Source organism: Piliocolobus tephrosceles, chromosome 9 (assembly GCF_002776525.5).
Source record: "Piliocolobus tephrosceles isolate RC106 chromosome 9, ASM277652v3, whole genome shotgun sequence".
In the NCBI taxonomy this organism is placed as follows: Eukaryota; Metazoa; Chordata; class Mammalia; order Primates; family Cercopithecidae; genus Piliocolobus; species Piliocolobus tephrosceles.
Window position 1 is genome coordinate 85,320,668 of NC_045442.1, and position 14,984 is coordinate 85,335,651.

Consider the following 14,984-nt stretch of genomic DNA (forward strand, 5'->3'; position numbering starts at 1 on the left):
TGAGGGAGCCCAGGGCAGAGGCCTGGGGTGCAGGGAGAGGAGAGAACAGGCTCAGTACCCAGGCCCACAGCTGAGGTAGCCAGGGAAGAAGCCAGGGGCACAGCCTGCCTGGGGCCCAGGAGCAAGACCATGCAGACACCGGCCTCACCAGCACACCAAGTCCAGTGGGGACTGGGGGACCCATCCCAGCACCGCATGGTATCTAGAGGCCGAGACAGGACAGGCATATGCACAGTGAGTGGGTAAGAAGGAGGCCAGGCCGCCTGCACGTCAGGCCCAGCTCCACACTTCTGCCAGCCTTGGCCGCAGCTTCTACATCTGTGAAATGGGATCCTGGTATCCACCTCAGGGCTCCTCGGGAGAGTAACATCATATCTTCTTATTTTATAATAAAATAACAGTGGATGAGGCAAACAACAGACTGCCTATTCTGCTGTGACACAAGCTCTTGGCTGCTTCACTCACCAGTGTTTTTCTTGCTCAGCCAGTCCCTGTGCCAGGGCGCTGGGGACGGAGGAACCCTCAGCCTGGGACACAGAGAACACGGGACAGCAGGCGCAAGACCTGGCAGGCCCTGCGCCCAGGGCTAACCAGGCTGGAGCAGGGCAGGCACGCTTCAATTGTGCTTCTTCAGAAATGTCCGGGAAAGGAGGTCCAGCTCTCAGGCTCCCCCGGGCCCACAGACTTTATGCCTGCTCATGGGGAGCAGAAGCCTCAGGCTGCACGTGTCACCCTCTCGCAGGGAGCACAGGTCCTGGAGTCCCCACTGGGTTTGGAGGAACTCCAGCACTGACAGCAGCAGGCTGGGGTGAGGGTGGAGGCAGGCATTGCTGCCCACCCTGTAGTCTCAGGACAGATGGCCTGTGAGGGGCTTCCCCAGCCTCTGGGGTCAGAGACCCCCATATCCCACTCACTTTTCACTTTTGAGCTCAGCTCCTAGACAACAGCTATGCCCCGCTCTCCCCCAGCAGAAGTCCCCTCATGGAACACCCACCTCTGGCCTCTGCATTTTCCACATGCTCTAAGAGGCCAGGGAAGGGCAGCCCAGGGCAATTGATGGGCGTCCTTCCCACTGCGGGTACCCAGGAAATCAGGGATCTCGGGCACCACTGTGCTTGCCTGAGACCAGTATCCAGGCATGCTGGAGTCCCTCTGGGAGGTGAGTTCACCCACAAGGCAGGCCGCACACTAAAGCTGTGCCCATCTCTCCACCTGGAGAGGCCTGGCCAGACTGGGTCATACTTATGCTAACAAAGTAGTCGTTGCTCATCAGAGAGTCAACTTTTCCCAGGTGTCTTGCATTTGCGTTTGCCAAGTCTGGCCGTCCTGCTCCCTGGACCTCTTAGGCGCAGGAAGGGTGGTGCCTTGTCAGCAGGCCTGGGAGACGCATAAGTACTCAGTGTGTGACCCATGAAGTGCTTGTATTCAACGAACTGAAATTCAACAGCAGAAGCTCTTGGAGGGATCATGTGGGGCTCTCTGTGCCACTGACAAAGTTTCCAGGGCTTTCTGTGTACCTCCATGACGACGCCATGGGAACCACAGCCCCTACCCCACACGGGTCTTCTTCTTCCATTCGTTTCAGCTCAGGGATCCTGGGAGCGAAGTTCAGTCCTCTGGAAGCCCCTGTGACAGCAACTTCCTCCCCCAAACTCAGTCAGCAGCTGAGAGTCGTATCCTGAGAACCCAGTCATGGGGCCTACAGAGAACTCAAAGATTGGATTTCACCACATTAAAATGCAGCCAGGCAGGGCACATATGGGGAGGAATAGGCTCTTCATATGAAAATCCTGATGAAATTTGTTTAGCATAAAATCAAATCTCTCTAAGCTAAAATCTGTTTTGCTTTAGTAAGTTCTTGGGTACACATCTACATCCCATACCCGGATCAGGGTGTGTGTGCGTGTGTGTGTGTGTGTGGGCAAGCTCACATGTGATTGTGTTGTTTCCAGTTGTTCTCTTATTGGATGCTGCCTGAAGCCCCTTCATGACTTTCTTAGTAAACAGGAAGACCCTCCAAATTGCGTTCTTCCCCCGAGACCCTGAAGGCTCAAAGAACACTGTTGTATCCTGATTTGAGATCTCTGCCCCAAAACTGGTTGATATGGAGACCCCACTTGTCCACGGCATGTTACTGCCTTTTGCCGGAAATGCACCACCATAAATACACAACTCTATGATGACTTGGAAGTGGAATGTGCCACCAAATCATGCAGCACACACTTTGCATCCCTGTGGCCTTTGCCCAGGCTGTAAGCACCAATGGATTTTCACTAAAATCAGTGTAGTGACTTTATCTTAACTATCCGTCCAAGTAGTTGTTCATTCATTCATTCGTTCATTTGTTCATTCATTCATTCATTCATTCATTCATTCATTCTTCATTAATGTATCCACTAGTGTTTAACAAGGATTCACTGCATACCTGTTCCCAGCCAGGCTGTGAGCCTGATGGAGAGAGGCCGTCTGGACACAGATGCCTGAAACATAACTTTCCAGAGTCTCTGGCCATCAGGAGACACACTGACCCTCTAACACCGCCACTTTGCACATGTGGAAGCCAGGGTCCAGAGAAAGGAAGGGACTTGTCTAAGGTCACATAGCAGGTCAGTGGCAGAACCTGGTCAAAGCTCCAGATTTACTCCCCACCCCAAAGCTGCAGTACCAAGTACCTAAGGCCTTGTGTTCCTTAGGGTGGGCCACTGGCAGAATGAAATCCAAACAGCCTGCCTCTCCCTGGAGCCTTGGATGTCAACAGCAGCTGGCTCTCCCCACCTCACAATGAAACACAAAGAAAGAAGAAAAGGTTCATATGCTTTTGAAAAATAGAACAAAATGCACCAAAATCTTTGTGTCATAGAGGCCAGCTTGAATTCCTCCTGCAACAAGGAGCTCACTACTACAGGAAACAGCCCCCCCATGACAGCAAGGCTCATTCTTGCTGGAAGCACAGGCCAGGCAGGCCCCTCCATGAGGCAGCCTCAGAGCCCCTCAGGGCAGAGCCTTCCTCCTCCTCCTCCTCCTCTTGCAGAGAGCATCAGGAGGCCAGTCGCTCTCACAGTACCCTCTGCTGCACTTCCAGGCTCTGGGGGCTTTGCATACCCTCAGCCTCAGCTGCCTTTTCCTATGCTTGTTGTTTCATAAAATAGAAGTAGTAATTACTGACTTTATAAGTTGCTTGGAAAGTTAAAATGAGATAACTCTGTGTCAAGTTCTTAGTACAGGGCAGGAGCTCAGGAGGTAATGATGATGATGGTTATTAGTATAAATGTAGTTTATGATACGGGGCCTGGTAAGAGAAGAGTGACTTCCTTCTCATTTCTTCTCTCCCCTCTCAGAGGCATTGCCTCCTCATTCAAATGTTCACCAAATATTTCTCATTCCCATACCACCTTCAGGATTTTTTGACATCATCTGTGCAACAATGTTCTTAGTATTTGTCATTAACTTCAGTCTTTTGGATAGAAAAAATGCTTGTGTATGCCTGCCTTACAACCATCTCATGGTACTTTAGGGGGTCCCTGAGCCATACACCGGGAGATCTGTCCTAACCCAAGATCCTGGGACAGACATGTGTTTTGTTGGAAAGCAGATGGCCTAGAAGAGACCCCAGGTATGTCCACCTGAGCTAGGTGAGCTCAGCCAGAGTGGAAAAAGGACCCACTGATCCCACCTGTCACGCCATGCCTTCCATTGCACCCGGGAGAAAGAGGCACGAGGCTGTGATGCACGTCTACAGGCTGACCCCTGGGTTCCAGGCCTGCCTTTCTTTCAAGAGCTAGGTAACTTTGGGGGAAATTGGCTGATCTACTAGCTCATCAGTGTCTTCTGCAAAACAGTAATCAGGGAACCATTTCATAGAGCTTTTGTGAGGATCTGAGGAGAAATTGCATGTGAGGTGGGAATCCGGTGCCGGGAACTTGGGACATGCTCAGTTATGCAATAATGACAATGAAAGGTATCATAACCATTATTATAAGATCATGTATGTCCAGTCTCCATGTGGTCAGCAACAGGAAGGAAGTATCTTTCTACCAGTTGCTCAGACCAAAAACCTCCGAGACATCTGTGAGTATGCCCCTCCCTTATGCCCCACGTCTAAGCTCACAGGACATCTCAGCCCCAAAAAACTGTCAGAAATTGAAACTAAACTCTTGATATCACTTAGAAACACATCAGAAATATGAACTACTTAGGACTAATATGACCAAAATACATATAATCTGAAAACTAAAAAAACATTGTTGAGGGAAATCAAAGACCTATATAAATGGAGAGCTATACCATAACCATAGATTAAGAGACCCAATACTGTTGAGATGTCAGTTCTCCCCAAATTGAGCTACAGATTCAACCTAATCCCAGTGAAAATTACAATGGGCTTTTTTGTAGAAACTGACAAACTGATTCTGAAATTCATATGGAAATGCAAAGGGCCTAGAATAAGTTAGAGCCTAAAAACATTGAATGAAGAACAAAGTTAGAGGATTTACATTACATGATTTCAACTTTTTAGAAAGCTTCAGTAATCAAGACAGTGTGCTGTTGATATTGAGGACAGAGAAATCAATGGAACAGAATGGAGTCCAGAAACAAACCCATGTGTGGTTAACTGACTTTGAAATATGTGCCAAGGAAATACATGGAAGAAAGAGCCCTTTCATCAAACAGTGTAGGAACAGTGAGTATCCATGTGCAATGACAAAAACGGAACTGTGACTGACACCTCATGCCATCAAGAAAAATTAATTTTAAATAAATTGTAGACCTAAAAGTGAAACCTAAAATTGTAAAACTTCTAGAAGAATACCTAGGAAAACTTCTTTGTAAACTGGAGTTATTCAAATCATCAATTAAGAAAAAAAAAAATGTTGAATTGAACTTTATCAGACTTAAGATCTCCGGGTCATTGAAAGACACTGTATTAGTCAGGGTTCTTTAAAGGGACAGACCTAATGGGATACACACACACACACACACACATATGTGTATATATACACATACATACATATATGTATACATATCCATACATATATGCATCTATACACACACATACATACATATGTGTGTGTGTGTGTGTGTGTGTATATATATATAAAGGGGAGTTTATTAAGTATTAACTTACATGATCACCAAGTCCCACAATAGGCTATCTGCAAGCTGAGGTGCAAGGTGAGCCAGTCCGAGTCCCAAAACTGAAGAATTTGGGGTCCAGTGTTTGAGGGCAGGAAGTATCCAGCACGGGAGACAGACATAGGCTGGGAGCCTAGGCCAGTCTTGCCTTTCACATTTTTCTGACTGCTTTATATTTTCTGGCAGCTGATAGATTGTGCCCACCAGATTAAGGGTGGGTCTGCCTTCCCCACCCCACTGACTCAAATATTAATCTCCTTTGGCAACACCCTCACAGACACACCCAGGATCAATACTTTTTCAATCCAATTAAATTGACGCTCATTATTAACCATCACAAGTCCACCCCTTGTCAACTTGAACCCACACACATCTCCTGATATCACACATAATCTTCAAATAAAGAGAACAATAAGCTCATCATTACACCTAACATAATACAACTATCCTTTGTACAATCGGAAACACACCAATCCCCAACCCAAGTACTATTACATGAAGTTAACAATACTTAAATGCTGATATGAAGTCAATAAATCTTATGTCATATGTTAAAGAAAAAGGAAATAGAATGAAGATATTTTCTTAGTACAAGTGTATACATGCACAAACTTGTTTTTAACAAAAGAAGGAGAAAACATTCATGACAGGTACAGTCCTCGTTTCTGCAGCTAGTCATGTAGTTGTAGCTGGTATCTATGACAACTTTCTTCAACTACCCATTCTGGATTCCCTCTGCCTTCAGCAAGCACCTCAGCAGGTCATGTTTTTTTTCCTGGTGGAGTGACCCAAACCTTCATTCCTGAGGGGGTCTAAGTCATTTGTAGTCCTGCCTGAATTGGGCTGTTGTAGTTTCCCATTGACCTTAATCACAGGGCATGCTAATACTAGGAGACACCCAAGTGGATCTCCCATATTCCATGCATACTCTTCCTTACCTCCATTATGGAGTAGTAGACTGATTCCATCTTGATAGTCCAGGTCAATCACCCTAGTCAACACTATAACTCCTTTCTTAGCCTGTTGAAGGAGCCCAAAGTATCCAGGTGACAATCTTAACTTTCAGTTTAATGGAATTGTTGTTGTGTTTCTGGTGGCAGCGTTCCTCTCTCTGGAACTAAGACCTCTAGGCCAGCAGAACGTAATGTCATGGGAACAGGAAGGAAAAATTTTGTTAGTGGATCACTAGGGGTGATGGCGAGTGGTGCCACTTCCACTTCCACCCCTTAATTCTTTCACCCATGAATCCTGGCTATGAGACAAACCATGTCATATATTGGACACTGATTCAGAGCATACACAGCTTTCTGGAGAACTTTGTCCCAGCCCTGCAATTTATTGTCACCTAGCTGGCGTTGTAATTGTGACTTCAAAAGTCCCTTTCTACCATTCTATCAATCCAGCTGCCATAGGATGATGGGGAACATGGTAAGACCAGTGAATACCATGAGCATGAGCCCGCTGCTGCACTTCTTTAGCCACAAAGTGAGTGCCTTGGTCAGAGGCAATGCTGTGTGGAATACCATGATGGTGGACAAGGCACTCTGTGAACCCACGGATGGTAGTCTTGGCAGAAGCATTGCATATAGGATAGGCAAACCCATAACCAGAGTAAGTATCTATTCCAGTGAGGAAAATCCTCTGCCATTTCTATGATGGAAGAGGTCCAATAAAATCAACCAGCCACCAGGTAGCTGACTAATCACCCTGAAGAATGGTGCCATATAGAGGGCTCAATGTTGGTCTCTGCTGCTGGCAAATTGGGCACTCAGCAGTGGCCATAGCCAGGTCAGCCTTGGTGAGTGGAAGTCCATGTCGCTGAGTCCATGTGTAACCACCATCCTGGCCACCATGGCCACTTTGTTCATGTGCCCTTTGGGCAATGACAGGGGTGGCTGGGGAAAGAGGCTGAGTGGCATCCACAGAAACAGAATGGGTCATCCTATCTACTTGATTATTAAAATCTTCCTCGCTGAGGTCACCCGTTGGTGAGTGCTCACATGGGATACAAGCATCTTCACGGTTTTTGACTATTCCAAGAGGTCTGTCCACATACCTCTTCCCCAAATTTCTTTGTCACCATTTTTCTAATCATGCTTCTTTCAAGTACCTGATCATCAAGCCAAACCATTGGCTACAGCCCATGAATCAGTATATAATTGCACATCTGGCCATTTCTCTTCCATGCAAAGTGCACAACCAGGTGCACTGCTCAAAGTTCTGCCCACTGGGAAGATTTCCCTTCACCACCGTCTTTCAGGGATGTCCTAAAAAGGGGCTATAGTGCTGCAGCTGTCCACTTTTGGGTGGTGCCTGCATATCATGCAGAACCATCTGTGATGGTCCTCTTCCTTCCACTGTCAGCTGATCATAGGGAACTCCCCATGAGGCCATGGGTGCAGGCTGGGGGAGAGAAGGCAGGGTAGCAGGAGTGCAGACCATGGGCATTTGAGTCACTTCCTCATGTAACTTACTTGTGCCTTCAGGACCCGCTGGAGCCTGATCACATATATGCCACTTCCATTTGATGATGGAATGCTGCTGTGCATGACCCACTTTATGGCTAGATGGATCAGAAAACACCCAGTTCATGATAGGTAGTCCAGGTCGCATGGTGACTTGATGACCCATAGTCAAAAGTTCAGTTTCCACCAAAGCTCGGTAACAGACAAAGAGCTGTTTCTCAAAAGGAGAGCAGTTATCCCCAGAAGATGGCAGAACCTTGCTCCAAAATCCTAGAGGTCTCCTCTATGATTCGTCTACAGGGGCCTGCCAAAGGTTCCAAACAGCATCCCTATCTGCCACTGACACCTCACACACCACTGGATTGCTGGGTCATATGGCTTAAGTGGTAGAGCAGCTTTCACAGCAGGCTGGACCTGTTGCAGAGCCTTCTCCTGTTCTGAACCTCACTCAAAACTGGCAGCCTTTCAGGTCACTAGATAAATGGGTGAGAGTAACACACCCAAATGAGGAATGTGTTGCCTCCAAAACCCAAATAGGCCCACTAGGCATTGTGCCTCTTTCTTGATTATAAGAGAGGCCAAATGCAGCAACTTACCCTTTACCTTTGAAGGAATATCTTGACAGGCCGCACACCACTGGAACCCTAGAAATTTTGCTCAGGTAGAAGGTCCCTGAATTTTAGTCAGATTTATTTCCCATCCTCTGGCATGCAAATGTCTCACCAATAAATCCAGTGTGTTTGCTACTTCCTGCTTTTTGGATCCAATCAACATAATGTCATCAATGTAATAGACCAAAGTGATATCTTGCAGAAGTGAAAAGCCATCAAGATCTCTCCTAATAAGATTATGACACAAAGCTGGAAAGTTGTTATACCTCTGAGATAGGACAGTAAAGGTATATTGCTGGCCTTACCAACTGAAGGCAAATTGCTTCTGGTGGGCCTTATGGACAGGAATGGAGAAAAAGGCATTCGCCAAGTCAATGGCTGCATAGCAGGTACCAGGAGATGTATTAATTTGCTCAAGCAATGAAACCACATCTAGTACAGCAGCTGCAACTGGAGTCACCACTTGGTTAAGCTAACAATAATCCACTGTCACTGTCATTCTCCAAGATCCATGTGTCTTCTGCACAGGCCAAATGGGAGAATTGAATAGTGATGTGGTGGGAATCGCTACCCCTGCATCTTTCAAGTCCTTGATGGTGGCACTAATCTCCGCATTCCCTCCAGGGATGCAATATTGTTTTTGATTTACTATTTTTCCCATTATTTTTCTAGGTAGAGGAAGCTCTAATGGCTTCCATTTGGCGTTTCCCACCACAATAGCCCTACCCTACCAGTCAGGGAGCCAATGTGGGGGTTCTGCCAGCTGCTAAGTATGTCTATGCCAATTATGCATTCTGGCACTGGGGAAATGACCACGGGATGAGTCTAGGGACCCACTGGACCCACTATAAGTCAGACCTGAGCTAAAACTCCATTAATTACTTGACCTCCATAAGACCCTACTTTAACTAGAGGACCACAATATCTTTTGGGTCCCCTGGAATCAGTGTCAGCTCAAAGCCAATATCCAGTAGTCCCCCAAATATATGATTATTTCCCTTTCTCCAGTGCACAGTTACCCTGGTAAAAGGCCAGAGGTCTCCTTGGGGAAGGATGGGAGAAAGACTCATTGCATAAATTGTCAGAAACGTAGTGGGGTCCTTCCTCAAGGGGACTCAACCTCCCTTCATTCAAGGGGTTATGGGTCTGTAAACTGGCTTAAGTCTGGAAATTGATTGAGAGGCAGATTCTTTGTTTCTGTAACTCAAATTAGTCCTTTGTCCATAGAAGTTTTCTGCTTGTATAAATTAAGTAGGAATACAGTACACTTCCTATCAATTTCACTTCTAGGAACACTGTGATTAATTAGCCAGTGCCAGAGTTCTACACGAGTCAGGCTATTCTGATTGTTGCTTTGCCTCTGCTGTCCATTATGGTAGCTACACCCACCTTGCCTTTGATGGTTGAGTGCCGCCACTTGGCCTCCACCACCTCGGGATCCAACTATTCCCAATGTATTTAAATTTTGTAGTTGAGTGACTGTGGTTCCCACCATTAGATCTGACTTACATAGGAGAGCAATTACAGTGCTCTTCAAAGATGCAGGTGCTGTCCTTGCAAATCTATCTTGCAAGGCATGGGTCAAGGGTATATCTTCTGGACCCTCCCAGCTTGGATCAATAGATCTAAAGTGACTAATCCACTCCACCATCCCAATCTCCCTAAGCCTTTGGATCCCTTCCTCTACATTAAACCAACGGAGATCAGGCATTTCCAGCTCATTCACAGTAGGCCATCTTTTAATCCATATTTCAGCTAACCAAGCAAATAAACTATTAGAACCTTTTTTTAACTCCCCAAGTTGTAACATTAAAAGCAGAGTCCCTACTTACTGGGCCCAAATCAATAAATTCAGCCTGATTCAACTCCATGCTCCTTCCACCATTATCCCATACCCTTAATATCCATTTTGATGCCTCTTGTCCAGATTTCTGTTTATATAAGTTAGAAAACTCAAGCAATTCTTTTCCACGGTAGTGCACCTCCTCAAGGGTCACACTCTCAACCTCACCTCTGGGGGTCCAGCAGGACTTTAGTCTAGCTATAGGTCTAGAAGCAAACAAGGGTGTTGCAGGTGGTTCCTGAGGGGAATCAACATTCTTTTGCCTGGCAACAGCTTCATGGGAGGCCTCATTGTTGCCTCAAGCAGTGCATGGTTTATCTACTTAGACGGAGGTGAAAGGCTGATGGTAGCATGGGTCAGAGGGGATGTTGCCACTACTGTGGATGGGGAAGCTATTTCTTCTGGCAAGAAACATTCATCAGAGTTTACAAACTCAGTGACCCCAGCTTCATCAGGGTCCTCACACATGTCCCCATTCCAAGTTGCAGGGTCCCATTATTTTCCAATCAATGCCCTCGCTTTAACAGTAGATGCCTGGTGAGGCTGTGCATGCACCTTTCATTGCAGGTCACCCACTTGCATAATAAGAGCTTGTGCCTGTTTTTCCATAATTTCAGCTCTTTCTCTGCAAGAGATAAGACTTTCAGGGCAATCTTAACAGATTTGAGGCTCAGTATCTGCTTCTGAAGCCAGGAGGCAGAATCCCTGAATTCATTTGCATTCATCACTTTGTCCACTGGACTTAGGAGCAACCAACCAGCTTAATTATGTTCCTTGGTTTTCCACATATAGTCAAATGTATTACGTATAGAGTCACTAAACTCCTTGGCTCTCATGAGCAGTGAACCAGGAGTGTCAAATGCATTTATTTTGCATAACTCTCTAAACAGTTTAAGCCAAGGACTATCAGTGTTCTCCATACTATTACAAGTAGAGTCCTTAGCATTTTTGGGTCTACTCATATTAAGCAGCCAACTCCAGAAATCCCAAAGCCACAAAAGAACTCCATCCTTAATATTCTGTTCCTCTAGAACCACTCCTGGTACCAAAATCTGTATTTGTCAGGGTTCTTTAGAGGGACAGAGCTAATAGGATATGTATAAATAATAAACTATTATATATATCCATATATACACACACACATATAGGAGTTTATTACATATTAACTTACACGATCACAAGGTCCCACAATAGGCTGTCGGCAAGGTGAAGAGCAAAATGAGCCAGTCCAAGTCCCAAAACTGGAGAATTGGAGTCTGAGACTTGAGGGCAGGAAGCATCCAGCACAGGAAGAAGACGTAGGCTGGGAGGCTAGACCAGTCTCTCCTATCATGTTTTTCTGCCTGCTTTGTATTTTCTGGCAGCTGATTAGATTGTGCCCACCCAGATTAAGGTGAGTCTGCCTTTCCCAGCCCAGTGACTCAGATGTTAATCTCCTTTGGCAACACCCTCACAGACACACCCAGGATCAATTCTTTGTATCCTTCAATCCAATCAAATTGACACTGAATATTAACCATCACAGACACTGTTAACAAAAGAAACAGTTGAGCATGGACAGGGAGAAAATATTTGTAAATTATTTCTCTAACCAAAGACTTGTATGCAGATTATATTGAAAACCTCTCAAATCTAGTAACAAGAAAACAACACAGTAGAAGAAATATGCAAAAGATCTGAACAAACACTTCCTAAAGAAGATATCCAGATGGCAAACAGGCACATGAAAAGCTACTCAATATAATTATCACCAGACAAATGCAAATTAAAACCAAATGACATGCTACAACTCTATAAAAAGGGCTAAAATGAAAAAGACTGACCATCCTGTTTGCAAGGATGTGGGGAAACTGAAACTCTTTTTTACTACAGCTGAGAATGTGAAATGATACACACACTTTGCAAAACAGTTTGGCAGTTTCCAGAAAGATCAACACTGCCCTTAGAGCATGAAAACAGCCAGAGACAACACACGAATGCATATGTGAAGGAGGGCGGTTGTGTCCTGATGCCACTATTTACTGTGAACACCGAGCTTAGAGTTTTGCATCATTTCCGTGTCACAAAATATTATTCTTCTTTTGATGTGTTTCCAAAGATTTAAAAATACAAAAGTCATTCTTAGCTTTGGGGCTATATTGAAATGTGACTGTGGTTTCCAGCCCCTGTTCTCAGATAAGTTCCCAGAGCAATCCTGCGAAGAGCATGGAAAGCCTTGGGCACAAGCTCAGGGACCAAAGCAGCAAAGACAGCTCCAGGTGGGGAGAGGTGCCTTCTCCACATTGGAAACACAGTATGATTGGGGCTCAACAAGACTGAGGGGCACAAGCAGAGCAGTCAGAGGGGGCTCAGGCAGCAGGCCCAGTGCAAAAGTGGGGTCCTCAAGGGGCTGGAGGTACGTGACATTCACAAGGAAAATGGACCATCCTCCAGGATCCTGAAAACCGGATCCTGAGGGCATGGGACACCCCCAGACAATGTCCTGGAACTGCAGGGTCCTATCTGGACAACCCGCCCTTTTACAGTAGGGAATACAGCTCACAGAGGAGGGACATTCCCATCCCTCCCTCAAGGCTCCCTGGCAGAGCCTGGGGACTTTGGGATCACACGGTGAGAGTTAGCAGAATCCTTCTCACCAGCGCTGTGGGGTCTCAGTTCTTAAGACGCCTGTGGTGAGCAAGGGATTGGCCAATTGTTCACCTGGTCCTTTTAGTCTCAGTGGTCAATGGTGACGACCCCCAGCAGCTGGGGCAGAGGCACCCAGCCTCCCAGTCTCTTGGGGCCCCAGGACCACAGCAGGGTCACAAACTGGTGGTTTGGGGGACCAAGCAGAGCCTGCAAGTGTCTTCTCTTTGGGCTACACAGTGAGAGTCATTACTTGGGGGTTGAAAGCCTTAGAGAGGCTTAGATAGCCTTTCCGGTTTGTAGCAGAGCCTGTCATTTCCTACTGCTTTGTTTTTGCAGGCTGCTTCAAGTGTGGACAATATTAGACTGGCCCCAGATCCTGTTTTAATTGACAAACCTGGGCAAACACCTCAGGGAGATTCGGGGCTTGGGAACTGTGCAGAAGCCCTCGTCTCCCCGTGACCCTCACTTTGTGGGTGTAAAAAGAGAACACTCACAGCATTTCCCTGACCTAGGCTCCTTAGAGCTTTGATCTGCACACATTTCTAAATAATTTGCAGGAGCAACCTACTCCACCACTCGTTCTCCATTTATTCATAATTATTTATTAAACATCTAGTCTTCTAGGTGCCAAGATACAAGGGTGAATGAGGCAGATAAGGCCCCAGCCCACAAGATTTTACAATCTAGCCCTGGAGGCAGACCAGGAGAAAATGAAAAGCTCACAGCTAATGAGAAGCGCTGTGCAGGAACTGGTGCCCTGTGAGACGGGACATGTGGGACACACCAGGAAGGTGGTGAGGGGTGCCCATCAGAGGACTGGGAGCTGCAGGGCAGAAGGGTGCAGATGCATGCTATCTCATCTCATCTTCATGCATTGCAGCCAGTGAAACTGATGCTCAGAGATGCTGAGTGCCAAGTCCAAGCTGAGAGGACCTGGATTCAGGGTGTCTATCTCCCCAACTGACACCATATTGTCACAAAGAGCTCCAAGTCCTGGTCAGGAATTCCAACAGTGCTGAGCCTCCAGGTGGGACACTCAGCTCCAGGGTCCTTTCCTTGGCTCTGAGACATGGCCCTCCCTCTTCCTCCCCTGCCCCTTTCTCACCTGTGCTCCCACTGCCCTCACACAGGCCACCTGAATAGGACATGGCCTAGCGGGGGTGAGGAGTGGGGAGGTACTTTGTGTGTGCTTCCCCCTGGACAGTCTGACCACCAACACGGGGGATCCTGCCTGCCTCCTGCTGCAGTGCCAGTGCCAGGCCCAGCCTACTGCAGGGGCAGAGGGGTCATGGACCAGCGGAGGGGCCCGGCTCCCTCAGGAGGGGCCTGGGTATGGAGAGGTGGCATCTTCTCCACAGGGGGCATAAGAACTTGCCCTGCCTCTTCCCATAATCTGCCTAAGGAAGGCTCCTCATCCCACCAGAGTTGTGGGGCAAGAGGATTCAGGGAAAGGCAGGTCTGCACCATGGCACTAACTGACCATGGCTGTGCGCTCTCCAACTCCCCAGTGCGTCTGTGAGGGCCTCAAGATCAGAAATCACCTCCTGTTTACACCTCTCTGCCTGTTCTGCCTAGCGAGGCTTGGCCCCATGGGGGTGCTCCATAAGGCAGATCGAATAAATGAATGAAGAATGAATGAATGACAAACTGAAAGGAGGCCTCCACAGTGCTACAAAGCATGTTGCCAAGGGCAGGGTAACGGTCATTGCAGACAGTTCTGCTGTGGCCGATCTCAGCAGGGGCGTCTCCAGCCCTGTGCCGTGCCATATGCCAGGGGACAGCAGGCATGGGAGCTGGACATGGGTGAGCAAGCAGAAGCCAGGCGGAGAAGGACAGAGACGCCAAGAGACAGAGTAGGCAGCGAGCTGGGAGCAGGGGGCTGCTGCCTGGCCCCCGGGGGCGGGGTAGGGGGGCTTTTGAGGCAAGGCCTGGGCAGGGCACAGGAGGCCTGGAAGTCAGGAAGTCCAGAGGGGGCCTTGCCAAGATGGGCAGCCTCACGGCAGCTACAACAGCCAGGAGCACCCAGCCTGGCTAAGATGTAGCTTTTGGAGCAGGACAGACTGCGGATCATGTCCCAGCTTTTCCTCTCTCTAGCTGAGGAACTCGTGGAACCCTATGTGACCTCTCCAAGCCTCAGTTTCTGTATCTGTAAAATGTCAGTGAGCATACCCAGTCCTGTCAGAAGATGACAATGTGTAGTGTGCAATGCATGCATTTCCCCAGCTGGGTGCCTGGCCCAGCCAGTAAGTGGTGAAGGTGGCCTTGCAGAGCATGCTTGTCACCCAGCCACCCACCATGGCCAGG